Genomic DNA, 13,473 nt, shown 5'->3' with positions numbered 1-13,473 from the left:
ATCATTGCACCTCGTATGGAATCAGAATTTCCTGCAGAACAGCTCGAGATCAAATTGCATAAATTGAAACAAATCCCTAAACTATGCAGCCGTGGTAAATATATACACTTATTTATTTACCCCCTTATTCATAAACGTTTACTAAAGTTGACGTGCAGACGTGATGAACCGATTAATTATGAAAATATTATTACAAGAAAAGGAGGATGACGATCTTTTGCTTCGTTACTTTTACTGTGGAGCGAAGCCAACCCAACTCAATTTTCAAAAGTAGAATAGGGTAAAGGCACTTATAGCGTCTTAAAAAAAACATTTAAACGAGAACGATGACAAATTCAGGAGCTTTTGTTATATATTTGAAATTCACAAAGTGAGCTCTTTCATTTGATATATAACAAGGTATAGTTTCAAAAACATTATTTTTTATTTTTCTCATTTATAATTTATAGTTATTTATAGTTTTATATTGATTTAAACTAACACGATTTTCACGCATGCATAATTTTAAAACGACTTAATCGCGTAAAAACTTATGCGTTTATTTATGGCTTGACGTTTCGAATGTGACGTTACGTTCGTGGTCACAGACGTCTGTCTGTGACCTGCCTGCCTGGAGTCTTCCAGGCAGGCAGGTTTTTATAGTATTTGTTCATTATTAATGTATGTGGGTAGTTTTGCATAACGTCGGGATGTATTTTAAATTCATTATGTACACGCAATATACCTACTTTTACAGAATTTTATATCGTGAGCAACTATCGCGGTAACCGAAGACAATATTTGCTTATTTACAGTGAACGAGCATATCACTATGGGCTGCCAACGAGGTGACGAAGTGCTAGAGTGCATAAAAGACGAACTTAGGAAGGTAAGCCCAGTTACAGTAGAATCAGTTACAGTAGCGAAAAAGTTTGAATAACCTTTTCTGTAGTAAATTTTATGTTAATTATTCATGTACCTAATAAAACATTTTTTGCTATTGGCCATCGTTTACGAGTTCTTTTCGAATGACTAAAAAAGGGGACCTTAGAATTTATTTTCTCCCTTCAATATTTTTTTTAAATATTGATCCTAGCGAAATAAGTAGCACTTATTTTATAGTTTCAAGTTTCTTTATTTGGCCAAGTAGCAAAAACACGCTACATCTAGCAAGTCAAATACAGGTCATTGCTTAAACTAATCATGCAATGTCTTAATAGGTAGATAAAATTATATAAATCAAAATTTATTATTAACATAATAAATGATCAAATAGGTAAGTACATCAATTACATATAGTGTAAATAAAAGTATGCTTAGAATTATTTTATATGAGAGAGTCATTATTTTTCATTTCATCTGTAAATTCAAAGCAACGTTTAAGTTTACTTTTAAATTCTGTACATGTTATTTATTAGTTATTTGTAAATGCAATAGGTTGTAAAGGGTAACTTTTAGGGAGATACCTTGCTTAAATGTTTTTATTAGCTTTGTCGTAGTTACATGTACATAGCTTATCCTTATTACGCGTGTTATATGTGTGTATGTCTTTCCGTGTTTTAAAATCATTTTTACTTCTATGGATTTCTAACAGGCTATTAAATATAAATAATGAAATTACTGTCATAATTCGACTTTTTATAAAGTATTCTCTGGATGAAGTGCCTTTGCGTAAACTAAATATGGTTCTTATAGCTCGTTTTTGTGATATAAGAATTCTTTGTATTCCAACAGCATTGCCCCAGGTAGTTACGGCATAATTTAGATGAGCATGAACAAGTGCGTAGTAAGCCGATATAAGTGTTTTACGATTTATTGAGGGCCTTAGTTTTAATAGTGCGTAATTTACAGAAGCAATTTTATTACAAATTTTGTCAATGTGAAATGAGTGGTTTATTTTATTGTCAATGTGATATCCTAGAAATATTGTGTTAGTTACATTTGTTAATCCTATGTCACTAGTATTTATGCTGTCAATTTTATTTTTATTTAGGTACGTCAGTATTGTAGTTTTGGTTGTAGTCAGAGTTTAAAATAATTCCGTTAGCATTAAACCATATCAATTAGGAGAGGGAAGGAAGAGTCCTGCGGCTATCTACGCGGGAACAGGCGCGGCCTATTCAGGACTCGGTCCTACGGGAAGCCCGGGGCGAACGCGAGGACGCACGCCGCCACACCGGGCTGAGCAGCCGTTGTTCCCAGCTCGGGCTCGAAAGTTAGGGATGGGTAACTCAGGAGTGATAGATAAAAAAGATATATATCTTTCTCTTTTCATGAATCACTCTTCTTGTCTTTACGAATCCGAATGTATCAGTATATCCGTACAACTCTCTCTCCCTCGGCAACAATTTACTAAAGCGATAAGCGATGTCTCGGTCGCGCGTCGACCGAAGTAACACGAAAGAACGACAACAGCGGTCGTTCGGGCGGGTTCGGATTCGGACGCGTCATTCGCTAAATATTCTATGAGAAGTAGATACATTAAGTATAGTGTTTCTCGCTCGCTACTACCACTACTCTCTCTCTCTCTCTCTAACATACACACAGACACACACATTAAGATGACGCATAATAGTCAGCAAGCGCCGATACAGTTGCGAGCGGGACAACTGATATATACGGATAAAGATATTAAAGAGTGATACATATCCCAGTGATAGAAAGATATATATCACTCTTTTTTTCTTTCTACTGACACATTTCGCCCATCCCTATTAGGGATGGGTAACTCAGGAGTGATAGATAAAAAAGATATATATCTTTCTCTTTTCATGAATCACTCTTCTTGTCTTTACGAATCCGAATGTATCAGTATATCCGTACAACTCTCTCTCCCTCGGCAACAATTTACTAAAGCGATAAGCGATGTCTCGGTCGCGCGTCGACCGAAGTAACACGAAAGAACGACAACAGCGGTCGTTCGGGCGGGTTCGGATTCGGACGCGTCATTCGCTAAATATTCTATGAGAAGTAGATACATTAAGTATAGTGTTTCTCGCTCGCTACTACCACTACTCTCTCTCTCTCTAACATACACACACACACACACACACACACATAAGATGACGCAAAATAGTCAGCAAGCGCCGATACAGTTGCGAGCGGGACAACTGATATATACGGATAAAGATATTAAAGAGTGATACATATCCCAGTGATAGAAAGATATATATCACTCTTTTTTTCTTTCTACTGACACATTTCGCCCATCCCTACTCGAAACATCGACTGCCTCCCGCTGCTCGGTGCGCGCCGCTTATATAGGTGCGCGGCGCCGGTGTCCGCGGGGTGGGGATGCGGCCGCTGCTCTGCCCATCGCGCATCGTGCTTCACCGCTCCGGTCGCCGGCGCGTTGCGACGTAGCCGTGACGTCACAAAATAATTATGGTAGAAATGGTATTTCTCTAAATAACGTTTTATTAATTTAAAATGGTTTTCGGAATATTAGGAGGGGGTCATCCATTAATTACGTCACACGTTTAGGGGTCGAGGGGGGTCAAGAAAATGTGACATGTTGTGACAAGAAGGAGGGGGGGGGGAGTCACAAACTTTGTGACGTCACTTTCACTTCATCAGTAATTTTATTCGCTGTACAGTAAGTTAAATAACAAGGTTTTGGAACGATAATCATTTTTATTAGTTAAATTTTCTTCCATAATCAGTTTTTGGTTATAAAGTTATTAATATTTTGAGTAAAAATGAATAATACTTAATTCGATCTTCCGGTTTCGTTGAAAAAATGTGACGTCCCACCAGGGGGGAGGGGTTTGCAAAATGTGACCAAGTGTGACAAGGCCCCCTCCTTGGGTCAAAAAACCTTGAAATTCGTGTGACGTAATTAATGGATGACCCCTAGTTAACTTTGTGGGACAGATATCCAGTTAGGTAGGTACCTATCTATATTTTGTAAGTAGCGTGTTTAAATATTTTGTGTTTCTAGGTAGTAAATAATACAGACAACGGGAACGAGATGGAGCCCGGACAGGAAGGCGAGGTAAACGTTGATTGGAAATAAACATCTTGGAACTTTTTTTTTTCCATGCGGATCGAACGAGCTCGAGATTCGAAAAGTAGAAATAATATAAAAAATTCAATATTCCAAAAAAAAGTGTAATGTTCAAACTTTTACACATTAGCACAAGGATGGCCGCCGCTCTCTTGTGTGAAAAATAACTGTTTCATGACCCTTGCTAATAAAGCGTGGTATTTCACACGCAGGTTAGCAGGAGTTATAATAGTACATTTCGATGCTAGTGCGGAAGGTATGTCATTACTTCACGAGTACCGAGATATAGATATAAGACTCGGGACGAGTGAAGAATGACATTTCCGCACGTGTATCGAGCGAAGTTTTTTAATACAGTTGCGAAAAAATAAGATCAACACTGTTAATCGTAGGTACACTAAACAAAATCAGTTTTTGGTTATAAAATTATTAATATTTAGAGTAAAAATTAATAATACTTAATTCGATTTTCCGTTTTCTTTGAAAAAATGTGACGTCCCACCAGGGAAGAGGGGTTTCCAAAATGTGACTAAGTGTGACAAGGCCCCCTCCTTGGGTCAAAAAACCTTGTATTCGTGTGACGTAATTAATGGATGACCCCTAGTTAACTTTGTGGGACAGATATCCAGTTAGGTAGGTACCTATCTATATTTTGTAAGTAGCGTGTTTAAATATTTTGTGTTTCTAGGTAGTAAATAATACAGACAACGGGAACGAGATGGAGCCCGGACAGGAAGGCGAGGTAAACGTTGATTGGAAATAAACATCTTGGAACTTTGGAACTTTTTTATCTTATCCATGCGGATCGAACGAGCTCGAGATTCGAAAAGTAGAAATAATATAAAAAATTCAATATTCCAAAAAAAAGTGTAATGTTCAAACTTTTACACATTAGCAAAAGGATGGCCGCCGCTCTCTTGTGTGAAAAATAACTGTTTCATGACACTTGCTAATAAAGCGTGGTATTTCACACGCAGGTTAGCAGGAGTTATAATAGTACATTTCGATGCTAGTGCGGAAGGTATGTCATTACTTCACGAGTACCGAGATATAGATATAAGACTCGGGACGAGTGAAGAATGACATTTCCGCACGTGTATCGAACGATGTTTTTTAATAAAGTTGCGAAAAAATAAGAACAACATTGTTAATCGTACACTAAACAAAAGTGGTAACAGTGACAGCTCGGTTAGACGTCGTCTTTAAGTATATTATATCTATGGGCGTTTGGCAGCTATTCCGTTCCATTCAGTCAACTTATTAAGAACGGAATTTTCAATAATCAATTTTAAAAAATAAACGTGTTTTAATGATGAAGAGGTAAGTAATAAAATATGAAATAGGTATATTTTTCGTATACTTACATTAACAGTAGGTTTTTATGCTGATTACGACGTTTGAAGGAAACTAATATTAACACTCATCAATAAGTAGTCGTGAATTGGAACAAGTAAAAATAAAAATAAAATTGGAAAAGTAAAAAGCACTAGTTCGAGATAACCAACTTTCCGCACGCTAAGCAGCTACCTACGTAAAGTAGCACTTTTTGGGCAAATGTATTAAAATAGTACATTTCGATGCTAGTGCGGAAGGTATGTCATTACTTCACGAGTACCGAGATATAGATATAAGACTCGGGACGAGTGAAGAATGACATTTCCGCACGTGTATCGAACGACGTTTTTTAATACAGTTGCGAAAAAATGAGAAAAACATTGTTAATCGTACACTAAACAAAAGTGGTAACAGTGACAGCTCGGTTAGACGTCGTCTTTAAGTATATTATATCTATGGGCGTTTGGCAGCTATTCCGTTCCATTCAGTCAACTTATTAAGAACGGAATTTTCAATATTGAATATTAAAAAATAAACGTGTTATAATGATGAAGAGGTAAGTAATTAAATATGAAACATGTAATATTTTTCGTATTCTTACATTAACGGTAGGTTTTTATGCTGATTACGACGTTTAAAGGAAACTAATATTAACACTCATCAATAAGTAGTCGTGAATTGGAACAAGTATAAATTTAAAAAAATTGGAAAAGTAAAAAGCACTAGTTCGAGATAACCAACTTTCCGCACGCTAAACAGCTACGTAAAGTAGCACTTTTTGAGCAACTGTATTAAAAACTCATTTTTAATACAGTTGCTCAAAAAGTTGAAATTGATTTTTAATACCGCCAGACATTTGTGAGAAGGCTGCAATTGCAAATGAGAGTGCTTTGCCTGAAAAATCTAAAAATAAGTAAGTTTAGAATTCCTTAGGTACTTGTTTTGGGTGTGTAATGTTTTTAATAACAACTATTTTCGAATTTTTATTTTGCATAATTCGAATTGCATAATTTTGAATGCAGAAATGATTATTTAGTATAAAAACAAAATGAATAAGAACAAATTGCATTATTTCAGAAATAATAATAATGCAGTTGCATAGTAATGTATTTGCATAACAGGCAATCAGTATAATGATCACTTTGTATACTATTTAATGCTCATAACGTTCTTTTCCCATAAAAACCACGCACGCCTTCCAAAAGTCCTGGACCCCATGGTCCCGAGAATTTGTAAGAGACAGACAAAACAATAATAACAATACACGCCTATACACGCCCCACTGCTGGGCACAGGCATCGAGAGGGTAATAATATGTGAACTATGTATTATAAAATAAGTCGGTTCTGGCGCTTCGCCGGCCGCTGCCGCGGCACGCTCGCTACGCCCGCTCGGCTCGCGCGCTGTAGGGTCACAGTTCTACCTAACACTCCTCCTCGTTTCGCTCGTCGTCGTACCTAACGGCGACCTGCCTTAAGGTAGAATATGTAAGTTGTTTTATGATTTATATCATATTATATCATGATTCATGTCACCCGATCATTCTTTTCTGATGATGGAGACAGGAGGTGGCCATAGAAACTCTGTGATAAAACAACGCAACCTAATCGTGGTTAGTTGCAATTATCGCGATGAGCATTAGTTGTCTGTGAAAAAAAAAGTACAGTCAGCGATAAATGCTAGTACCTACTAAAAATGAAATTTTTGCCTAAACGTAATTTATTCGCAAGTGTGATTTACATAGGTCTCTATTAACTCTCCTTTATAATTTTACCCGTGCACTAATTATTTTCCGGTTATTTTAAGATAACACTCGAAAGACTAAAGACGGTTGAAGAATATTGTCTGAAAAACTCAAACGAGTCTTGTAGCTGGCTGTGTAAACTGACGTCAGTTGGAATTGTAAGTTTGATGTATTTTTTATCACGGATGTACACCCATGCAGCTGCAATAGTGCATGGCCACTTTATGATCAATTGGATAGGTGTGTTCCATATAAAAAAACATTATGTTTTGACTCTACCGTGCCTCTTTATATTTGAAACTGCTGTAAGGTGCAGCGGGACAATTTCGACTGCGGGGTAATTTCAACTAATCGAAATATCTTCCATATTTTACATTATTAACTAGAGTACCATACATGTCCAGATAGCGCAAAAGATGTGCTGTGTGTGTTGTGTGAGTCTAGTTAATAATGTAAAACATGGAAGATATTCGATAGTTGAAATTAATCCGCAGTCGAAATTGTCCCGCTGCACCTTATTTGTAAAACAAATCCCACCAAAACATGTTATGTAAAGTGTTGCCAAGACTAGGCGCATAAAGCTTTTACACTAAAAAGTTATCAGATCCCGTAGTAGGTACCAAGACTTTTACTCTGTCATTCCTAACTTTATAAGCTCTAACAGTATAAACCCAACATCTTGGTCAAATTGTACGGCTTGGCCGTTTTGTTACTACAATAAAGAAACAAATTCATTTAAATAAGGTTATGTAATGTGGCTGCTGAATCCCCCATCTATAATGTGGGAATGCCCTTTGTGTTGTATGTCTCATGTTTTATTAAAATAGTTATCTGTTTTTGCAAAGGGGCAAAGTTGTTGTTTAACCGCTCGTGCTAATATTGATACCCGAGCAAGCGAAAGATTCCAAATTTGAACCACGAGCGTAGCGAGTGGTGCGAAAAATAGAATCTTGAGAGTTGCGAGGAATTTTACACAAAATTAGCTCACGAGTGAAACACAAAATTTTTCACCACACTAACCCGAAGCAAATTATTATTAAATGTAAAATATCAAATTCAAATGAATGTTTTTAATTAAATATTTATCATCCAAAATCAATTTTACCAGCAAACATAAGAAAACAACTCAAAATCTGCATTAGATTATTTTATCTTACATGTGAATAAAATGCAACTTTGCTATCAGTTTTTGAAGTGCAAAGTAAGCCTTTCCGAGCTGGTGTGCTGAAAACATATTTCTTAAGTTATTTTTTTTAATTAGGTACCCAAGCATATCCAAAGCTAAAGCGACTATAGAAGAAACTGCCATAGGTATAGGTTAGGTATCATTGGACGCGCGAGGTATAAAGTAGTTACATTAGTGTCATCATCATCATCACCATTGGCCACGTCATCTATTCAGATGATTGTTGCAGCGTCGGGTGTTGCGGGGAGGTTGATTGCAACGTCTGCGATGACTGAAGAGTCCTATACCAGAGCGGCATCGGCATCTCCTGCCACACTTGCCACAGCAATCACAAGCATGATGAGAGTCTAGGGGAGGAGGTCTGGCAGCGCGGAGTCTTTCCTGCCTGAGTTTGTCTGACGGCCAAACTATGACACTAATAGGACTGGTTAGAGTCTAACCAGTCCTATTAGTGTCATAGTTTGGCATGTTTCTTCTTCTATCTTCTTAATAGTTTGTACTTTACAGATAGATGAGCACGGACGGTACGTGGAGAGTAAAGGGATAGAATACACTAAGAATATCATTGCACCTCGTATGGAATCAGAATTTCCTGCAGAACAGCTCGAGATCAAATTGCATAAATTGAAACAAATCCCTAAACTATGCAGCCGTGGTAAATATATACACTTATTTATTTACCCCCTTATTCATAAACGTTTACTAAAGTTGACGTGCAGACGTGATGAACCGATTAATTATGAAAATATTTTTACAAGAAAAGGAGGATGACGATCTTTTGCTTCGTTACTTTTACTGTGGAGCGAAGCCAACCCAACTCAATTTTCAAAAGTAGAATAGGGTAAAGGCACTTATAGCGTCTTAAAAAAAACATTTAAACGAGAACGATGACAAATTCAGGAGCTTTTGTCGGTTTAATATTAATTTTTAAGATATTCTGAGTATTGAAATAAGCTCAAAACCACGTGCGATCGCAGCAACTCCGCGACAGTGCTTGCGCAGGCGTAGGACGGCCGCTATCGCCGAGCGATACTGACGCGGCGCCACTGTCGCTGCGATAGTGACGCTGCGCTCGGAAGTAAGTTCATACATTTCCATACTGCATAATACTATCGCTCTGTCGCCGCGTCAGTGTCGCTGCGTTAGTGTCGCCGGAGCCGCTTTGCTCGAAAGTCTACCTTTTAGTAAAGGTTTATGAAATAAGGGGGTTAGACTTTATTGCACTAAAAAAACATATAATGTAAAGGTAAACTTAAGGCATGGGCACACCGGGTGTGTGTGCGGAGACGACCGACACACCGCTTGCGTGACGTGTGCGTGTGCGGTTCTAACATTCTAGCGCACGCGCACGTGCACGTCTAATACGCACACGCAACCGGTGTGGCCTGGCCGGTGACTTACTTTGATTTAAAAAAAGTATGTAAATGGTAGTCTACCATATCAAATGCTTACTTTGATAATGGCATGTTACTGAAGTAGCTGGCAGACGCGGGGTGTACACCGCGGACGATTGCATTTCTCGCCAGCTATATGCGGGATAGGCGCCAGTACGAGTACGTAGATTGTGCAGGGTACAAGTCGAAGCCGTACTACACGAGGTCAGGAGTCATTCAGGGCAGTCATTTAGGTCCAATACATTTTGTTCTGATGATTAATGACCTCCCAGGTGTAGTAAGAAACTCAGAATGTTTATTATTTGCTAACGTATGTTATGGATGCTAGAAAGATGTAAAAACAACAGTTTAGCGGAATGTCAGTTTACGAAATGGTTTGTACAAATTACAGAGAAATTCAGAATAATTTGTTTCTACTACAAATGTGCCTTCACCAAATGTTTTAGATAAATGGTAGGCCTATAAGTATTATATAAACGTTCTTGACTTTGGTTGGCCGAAATGGGACTCTTACGATTTTTCCTCATTTTATCTCCAGGATGAGGTTGATCGTTAGTGCTGGAAAGCTGTAATTTGGTATGGGGATATATAAATCAATCAACTCGCCAAGGTCGTAAATAAAATCTCTAATCCTTTAAAAATATATCTAAGGTAGAAGCTTTAAAACTTCTACATTACCTATACTAGCGCAGAGGCCTTAAATAACAGTCCAAACTCCAAGGTCCCAGAGCTCCCAGACAATACATACTTATTTCCTCGTGAATAAAATGTATGGGATAAATTAGTATTAGTAAGTATCCAAACATAAAACCGCCTAGGGATACGCGTGGGATACGGTGCTCTGAACACCGTAGTCTTGACTTCGTGCTTGGCCAAATAATTGGCGTTTCACAATATGTGAAACGCGAGTGAATTACCTTTAAAAAACCCGTAGGGGTCGGATCAAAAATTAAGTAATTAGACCGACTCACGCTTGACTGCATATTTCTAATAGGTTTTCCTGTCATCTATAGGTATAGAACTATTTTGTACTTATTTTTTTTTCAAAATTTAGGACCCAGTAGTTTTGGAGATAAAGGTGGGGGAATGGTCATTTTTTGGTTATTTTCTTAAATAACTTCTAAACCATTTATGTATTTTAAAATTATAAAAAAATATATATGAAATTCACAAAGTGAGCTCTTTCATTTGATATATAACAAGGTATAGTTTCAAAAACATTATTTTTTATTTTTCTCATTTATAATTTATAGTTTTTATATTGATTTAAACTAACACGATTTTCACGCATGCATAATTTTAAAACGGGTCCATATTGGGTCGCATAATAATTGATTGTCCTAATGTAATGTTATGCATAAAACTCATTTCGCATAATTGTTATGGTGCTGGAAAAATTAACATTTCTGAAAAATTATAACACAAACCTAACCTAACCTACCCTATTCTACACAACCTATGCAAAATATGTTCGAAAATACTTTCTGTTTCAGCTGGAGAAAAAATATGCGAAAAGAGATTTATGCGTAACATTACATTATGACAATCAATTATTATGCGATGAGATAGGATCCCTTTTAAAACGACTTAATCGCGTAAAAACTTACGTTTATTTATGGCTTGACGTTTCGAATGTGACGTTACGTTCGTGGTCACAGACAGACTCCAGGCAGGCAGGTTTTTATAGTATTTGTTCATTATTAATGTATGTGGGTAGTTTTGCATAACGTCGGGATGTATTTTAAATTCATTATGTAGGTACACGCAATATACCTACTTTTACAGAATTTTATATCGTGAGCAACTATCGCGGTAACCGAAGACAATATTTGCTTATTTACAGTGAACGAGCATATCACTATGGGCTGCCAACGAGGTGACGAAGTGCTAGAGTGCATAAAAGACGAACTTAGGAAGGTAAGCCCAGTTACAGTAGAATCAGTTACAGTAGCGAAAAAGTTTGAATAACCTTTTCTGTAGTAAATTTTATGTTAACTATTCATGTACCTAATAAAACATTTTTTGCTATTGGCCATCGTTTACGAGTTCTTTTCGAATGACTAAAAAAGGGGACCTTAGAATTTATTTTCTCCCTTCAATATTTTTTTTTAATATTGATCCTAGCGAAATATAAGTAGCACTTATTTTATAATTTCAAGTTTCTTTATTTGGCCAAGTAACAAAAACAGGTTACATCTAGCAAGTCAAATACAGGTCATTGCCTAAACTAATCATGCAATGTCTTAATAGGTAGATAAAATTATATAAATCAAAATTTATTATTAACATAATAAATGATCAAATAGGTACATCAATTTCATAGAGTGTAAATAAAAGTATGCTTAGAATTATTTTATATGAGAGAGTCATTATTTTTCATTTTATCTGTAAATTCAAAGCAACGTTTAAGTTTACTTTTAAATTCTGTACATGTTATTTATTAGTTATTTGTAAATGCAATAGGTTGTAAAGGGTAACTTTTAGGGAGATACCTTGCTTAAATGTTTTTATTAGCTTTGTCGTAGGAACACATAGCTTATCCTTATTACGCGTGTTATATGTGTGTATGTCTTTCCGTGTTTTAAAATCATTTTTACTTCTATGGATTTCTAACAGGCTATTAAATATAAATAATTAAATTACTGTCATAATTCGACTTTTTATAAAGAATTCTCTGGATGAAGTGCCTTTGCGTAAACTAAATATGGTTCTTATATTCGTGTAAGGAACTATTCAAGCAAATTGGCATAATGACAAATAATTTGGCAATGTTCAAACGTGTCGAGGTTGCGGGCAAACAGCTCCGATCCACGGGGAGACTACGCACAGTGCCGCGTCGCATGGCACTTTCAGTCAAAAATCCGAGGGTGATTGGACCAACGTACTATGAACGTCTACCTGCAATATTGCGAACTGAACCATCTGACGAAACATTTGAACGCCAATTGAGACTCTTTTTATTGGATAATCCATTATATTCTGTAAAGGAATATATGGAAATGAGATGTACCTAATATAATAAATTGAATGTAGTTAATTTTTTATGAGACCTGTATTTCATTTATTTTATTCTATTTTAATTTGACGATCCTTATGAGATATCCGTGCTTATCTTAGCCATATTGACATTGTTTTTAATTTTTTTATATTATTTGACATTGTTAATAATTTAGTTAATTAATTGATTGCTAATAATGGTTTTTAAATTGTGTATTGCTTGACATTTGTATAGTTATAATCAATTGTTATTTCCCTACTTGACGATCGTAATATAAATTCGTATAGATTAGTGTAAAATAATTTATAATGTAATTTAATATTATGAAATAAATAAATCTAAATCTAAATCTATAGCTCGTTTTTGTGATATAATAATTCTTTGTATTCCAACAGCATTGCCCCAGGTAGTTACGGCATAATTTAGATGAGCGTGAACAAGTGCGTAGTAAGCCGATATAAGTGTTTTACGATTTATTGAGGGCCTCAGTTTTAATAGTGCGTAATTTACAGAAGCAATTTTATTACAAATTTTGTCAATGTGAAATGAGTGGTTTATTTTATTGTCAATGTGATATCCTAGAAATATTGTGTTAGTTACATTTGTCAATCCTATGTCACTAGTATTTATGCTGTCAATTTTATTTTTATTTAGGTACGTCAGTATTGTAGTTTTGGTTGTAGTCAGAGTTTAAAATAATTCCGTTAGCATTAAACCATACCAATTAGGAGAGAGAAGGAAGAGTCCTGCGGCTATCTACGCGGGAACAGGCGCGGCCTATTCAGGACTCGGTCCTACGGGAAGCCTGGGGCGAACGCAAGGACGCACGCC

General features: G+C 36.3%; 1 long non-coding RNA gene across 1 annotated transcript; it reads left to right on the top strand.

The window, feature by feature from the left end:
- Nucleotides 1–4,671: 4,671 nt before the first annotated feature.
- Nucleotides 4,672–8,811, top strand: LOC134668274 (uncharacterized). The gene is made up of 3 exons (XR_010098762.1): nt 4,672–4,727; nt 7,127–7,222; nt 8,758–8,811. It is a non-coding gene; the product is annotated as an uncharacterized LOC134668274 (long non-coding RNA).
- Nucleotides 8,812–13,473: the final 4,662 nt, after the last annotated feature.

The sequence above is a fragment of the Cydia fagiglandana genome, chromosome 10 (genome assembly GCF_963556715.1).
Source record: "Cydia fagiglandana chromosome 10, ilCydFagi1.1, whole genome shotgun sequence".
Lineage (NCBI taxonomy): Eukaryota > Metazoa > Arthropoda > Insecta > Lepidoptera > Tortricidae > Cydia > Cydia fagiglandana.
Note: the sequence above shows the minus strand (reverse complement) of the source record. Positions and strands in the feature narration are given on the sequence as shown.